Genomic DNA, 6,109 nt, shown 5'->3' on the forward strand with positions numbered 1-6,109 from the left:
CATATATTTACAACAGCTAATTTATTCTAAGTATAGCTATAGACATGCTATAAACACTCAAAGGAAACTTTTATAGTACTCCATTTGTGGCAATGGTTGACTTTGTGACAATGCAAGTAGAAAAATAACATACCTACGTTTCTTTTTAGAAAAAAAAATACAAGTGCTGGATTTGTGTATGCATGGGCACAGTACCATGCATGCACACTTAAAAGATGTTTTATTACATGTTCTTTCAAAGCATGCTTACTGTAAACTGTAGTGTATATATATCTATCTAGTTAGTTATCTTTTCATCCTGTTCAGGCCTAACTGCATAGTCAGTATATTTTCAGTAAGTTAGTGAAAAAGAGAAAGAAAGTAATAAATTAATTTCTTAGTGTCTGTAAAGACGATACTGATATTATATTGCTTTGGTTTTGGGTTTTTTATGTCAGTCAAAATTTTAACAGTCTTTCAAGTGTTTGGGATATTTTCTAGTGAAAAAAATGGCTTGGATTACTGTCAGAAATGCATAACAAGTACTTGTCATACTAATATTGTAAGTGCTATTTTTAAAACATTCTACCAATGTTGAAAGCACGTTGCATAATCCATGCACCTCTAATTAGGAATGAGTCATATAAATGATACATCATGATTTAGCAGCGTATTGCCAGATGGTTTGCTATCAGATGAAGTAGTAATGACTTAGCTTCTCTTTCTCCATTCCCCTCCCCCCTGATTTTAATTTATATCTGTTGTCAATTCTTTACTTAAAAAAACTCCTTTGATTTTATATAGACAAACCAGTCAAAACTCACTGATTTATTTTTTTAAAGTCCAGATTACCTCCTTGCTTTGCAATCTTTTTGCTTTCACGAGTGCATTTATTTCATTAATTGCACTTCAGCATCGGAGAGTTTATCTAATTTAATTCCATATTTACTTTAAAACTGTTCAACTCTTCACAACTTCCAATTAGTGATGTGCAGCTGGTCACCTACACTGAATTTGTTTTGCGCCATAATCCTATTATCTGATTTTCTTATTCAAAACACTTCTTGTGTCTAAGCAACAGGGAAAAAAAAAAAAAGAGTTATGAGGGAATTACAAACAAATAATCAATCAAGTTAAAGTATTTGAGATTAATGAACACTTAAGGCTTAGTATTATTTGAATGTTCCTAAACTCCATAATTTTGTATCTTAAAGCATTTATGGTGTGCTTATCTTCCTGTACTAAGTTTATTAACTACAAAGGAAATAAAATGTAATTGTTTTTTACCTAAAATCTTCACATTTTCCAGGACAAAGAATGAAAACACCTGTACATCTCAGTGAATAGAACTAAGAAGTTTACAATAACATCAGCTCTGTAACTTTTAATTTACCTTCTCCACCTTTGCATTATTTATTTTCAGTCTTAGTTTTGTGTTTTTCTGAAGTTTCTGAAGAACGCTTAATCAACATCAGACAGTAATGGTAGTTTCCCATCAATCAAAGCAATCACAATGACAATTTTTGAGGAATTCATGTTAACCTCAAAAGCAAAGCCCACTCCATTTTAATTCATGTTTTATAAGCACATAGATCTATTAACAGGTGTGACAATTTCAAAAAAAAAAAAAACACAGAAAAAGGACATCCTTGTTTTCAGATTAAAAAGTTACTTTTGGGTTAAGAGTCTTATTCATAGTGTCAGGAAAATAAAGCATCACCCCCTTGGTTACTCTGGGATTTGGATTCATGCTATGCTGTGTGTTAAAGTATGCTGATACATGGGCAGAGCCGTAAAGAGTCACATTAGAATTTGCCAAGTGCTGAGGCTTTTCTCGGGAAGCATGCAAAAATCTATCAAGTGAAGTTTATTTGCCTTACCCGAGAGGCTGTGCATTTTGTTTAAAGTGGATATTCCCCACAGTAGGGATGCTCTGAACAATACAGCTCAGTTGGCAAACCTTTAGAAAGCAGTGCCCATTGGTTGCTATGCTTCAAACTGCTTACACTACCACGTTGGTAACACATCCTCTTCATTCTTTCATTCTCCAGGATAAGTATGCGGATCAAGGTATTAACAAAGACAATACTGTAGAACATTATCATTAACACTTCCTATATAGAAGAGGCCAAAAAAAAAGGCCAAATGAAAATACTTAGCTATTTTACAAACATAATGCACATAGTTGAATAAACATTTGGCATTTCATACTACATTTTCCTTGTTACTATCCTCTTTTTCACTTGATTTACAAAATGTTTATATACATGAAAATAAATATCATACAGTGGTATGAAAATCAGTGTAAAAAAAAGAGATGCAGTACAGCATTGTACAGCAAGGGTGAGACCACTGGAGCTATCTAGTTAATTAATTCATATTGCCAGGGAACCATGACTTGATAGGAACATCAGTCTTCCTTTGGATAAGCAAGGATGCCAAATGCCCTTTACCCTTTAACACTTAGCCTGAAATCCAAGAACAAATGAACCCTAATCTCAGCAGGTTTGCATTAAAGGCCTTCTGAAATGATGAGAGTCAGAAATGGTGCAGAAGCTTAGACTGACCAGCATGTCCATCATGCACTATTGTAAGAGCCAACTGCTCACGGATACAGAATGCCAGCTGCTGTAAAGCTGATATAGGCCACTTCCAAATAGATTAGAATGATAGCATGGGCTGGAATGCAGCTCAACCCACAAATGAAAAGTGAGAACATATATAAAGTCCCCAGAGAAATGATACGGAAACCTATTTACTTGTAATGCAATGTTTAGATGCTGCCTGCCTATGCTGGGACGGACTGTCCTGTTTTAAATAAAATACAAAGATTATGTTCAAAGAACGCTGCTGCTCCTGTCCCAGCAGAGCTCTCTGTTTGGGCCCCTGGCAACAATAGCAGAAATCCTAAGTACTCAATGGATTCCTCTGTTATGTTCTGTGATGCCTGGCCTTCCTCAGGGACATTAGCCAGTCCTCTTTAGTTCACTTAGGTCATGTTTTATAGTGGTCATATTCCCCGGATAGACACTACCGTCATTCTACCTCCACACTCCATGACAGTTTACGAACATTAGGACTGATTTAACAGATGAGATAACTCCTGTTCCCATCAAATTCTGGTTCTTCACACCGTCATTAATGCTCTGGTAAAGGCCACAACATAGAACATTCAGTACCAAATATGAAAATAATCCTTTAAAGGCCTGACCAGCTCCCATTTTAAAGCACTGCTTGCACTGATGAAGGCCAGATTGCTCTTTTCTTGAGTCAGAATATGGACATGTTTAAAGAAGCCCTTAACTGTCACAGACAATAAGAGCACCTACATAGCTGAACTCCCTGCACAATAAGGAAAATCCACAACAGATACTATTTTGTCACCAAACAATCTCCTTATTTACCACAAGCTAATGTGTTGGTTTTGGCTGGGGTAGAGTTAAATTTCTTCATAGCAGCTAGTATGGGGCTGCTTTGGATTTGTGTTGAAAACAGCACTGATAACACAGGGATGTTTCAGTGACTGCTGAGCAGTGCTTACACAGTGTCAAGGCCTCTTCTGCCTCTCACACCACCCCACCAGCGAGTGGGCTGGGGGTGCACAAGAAGCTGGGAGGGCACACAGCTGGGACAGCTGACCCCAGCTGACCAAAGGGATATTCCGCACCGTGTGATGTCATGCTCAGCTTAGAAACTGGGGGAAGATGTTTGGAGTGATGGCGTTTGTCTTCCCAAGTAACTGTTCTGTGTGATGAAGCCCTGCTTTCCTGGAGATGGCGGAACACCTGCCTGCTGATGGGAAGTAGTGAATGAATTCCTGTTTTGCTTTGCTTGCGTGCACAGCTTTTGCTTTACCCATTAAACTGTCTTTATCTCAACCCATGAATTTTCTCACCGAGGGGGAGTGCGCGAGTGCCTGCATGGTGATTAGTTGCCAGCTGGGGTTAAACCATGACAGCTAAACACCTAAGTAGACAGAATATTTGGGTAGACTGAGCAACACTCACCCTAACTGTGCAAGGCAACCTTAAAAAGTTGAAAAATGTGGGTCAATCATTATATTCTGGTAATAAGCTGCAATAGCTGATGCATTGCAAAAACACAAAGGTTGAAATACAGCAGCCGTGTGCAAGAATCCAATATCCCACTGAAAAATGAGAAAGCACGAACAGCAGAACCTTCTTCTTCCCTTCCCAGCAGCATCAAGATTACAGACTACATGACAGGTACCAAGGAGAACATTAACAGGAATTTCACATCAGGCCGGCACATCTATCCACGTGGCCATCCAGTAAAGGTTGATGTGACCATCAAGGGGAAGGGCAGCACACCAGTTACACTCAGTTCCTAAACTCACAAGCTTTCCAACACAAGTAAACCTCAGCAGAAGTTACTTACAGTGTTTCCCCACCCCCCATACAAGACAGTTCACTGTCCCTATGTAACCCATACTATCTCTAGCTCAGAAAGGAGTGACACCCAGAGTCTCCACATCATTGGAAGAAAGAACCAAAAATGTTAAGGGTTTTTTTTTTGTCCCTAGACTTTTAAAAAACAGTTTATCATCTCATCTCTACAGCCCTTGGTAAATCACAGTTTTAATGATTCCAATCCTGCTAGCTCTGTCCAGAGCAGTCTAGCCAGACAGATGTGAATCTTCTCACCACCAGGCCTCACCAGTGTGTTAACCTTAACCAATTGATGTTGTATCATTTTCTGATGGCTCTTTGATCTTGTATTTGTTGGGGTTGTTATTCACGTCATAATGGTCAAACCTGTTCCTCCACAGAGCGCTCCAGAGTGGTACATGGGTTACGTCCACACCCACAGGGTTTCCAGCCTACAGAACGCTGGCAACACATAGCGCCAGCTACCCTTTCAGAACAGCCCTCACCACTGTTTTGGCTGCCCCAGGGCCAGCCTCAGGGATCACCTCGAGTAAGCATCTTACCACTACTGCCAACTTCAGCAGTTCTTATCTCCCCTCTACTCCTCCCCAGTCCTCGACACCACTTACAGTTCCACATGGGGAATGCACTTCCCGGATGATGCAAGTCACTATGAATATGTGCTTCTGCTCTAGGCCAAGTAAGAAAAACTTTATTCCTATACTGGAATAAAGTTCACTCAACCACTGCACTGCACAACACTGTACCATCAGGCAGATGGTGCCAGCAGAGTAACTTCCAAATTCACCGCTGAACTTAAGTTTTTTCTCCATTTAGAGACCAGCTGCAAATCCGGGCAAACAGTCAAGTTTTTCTTATTTCTATGCAAGGATAAATAATTTACACCAAAGGAGAAAAGGCAGAAGGACTGTTTGATATCTGCTTTTATCATCTACAGTGACACTTAAACTAGCGGGTATGCTGTATGTTTATCATTTGCCACAACAGGATTTTCTAAACAACCACTGAAAATACTAGGCACCCAGCTTCTTGTCAGACAGGGCAACAGCTGACATACAGATGAACTGGTAATAAAGAGACTGGATTTTCACTTTCAAGCTCTAGAGAAGTATTCTGAGCATTTCTGTATCACTCGAGAAAAAGTAGGATATTTAAGCACCTAAATACCTTGAAGAAGTCTACATCCTCATTTAAAATAAGAAGTGCATTATCAGGAATATTTACGATGTCAAATAGGGACAGGAAACCCCATCAATATACACATACGTCCGAGTGTTTGGGCAACCTGTCATCTTATTCTGAAGTTTTAAGTTACATCCTCAGCTACAGTCACGTAATAGTCTTAATGGATTTTTCAGCCATGTGGCTCCTCTGAAACAGGCAAGCATTGCTACAGGGGACCAATCCCTCCCCATATATACTCAGGAGAGGTCAAGATCCAAGAGACAACTCAATGTTACTCAAGTCTGAAGTGAAGCTTTAGCAGATAGATTGCTACATCACAGTATTTAGAAAGGCAGTAGGGGCAGAATACTGACATTTTGCTTTTTCCACACAGGGGCCCTCAGGACTCTGAGTGGAACCACCTCTCCCTGCTCTTCATAACAGCTAGGAGCAGAAGGGCAGCACATAACTCATGTACCACCGACAAGCAAAATCAAGATCTGTGTACCTGCCATGCCTCTATATGGAATGCAGGAGGTTAAGGCCTGCAGGGGATG

The sequence above is a fragment of the Chlamydotis macqueenii genome, chromosome 1 (assembly GCF_036417535.1).
Source record: "Chlamydotis macqueenii isolate bChlMac1 chromosome 1, bChlMac1.mat, whole genome shotgun sequence".
NCBI lineage: Eukaryota > Metazoa > Chordata > Aves > Otidiformes > Otididae > Chlamydotis > Chlamydotis macqueenii.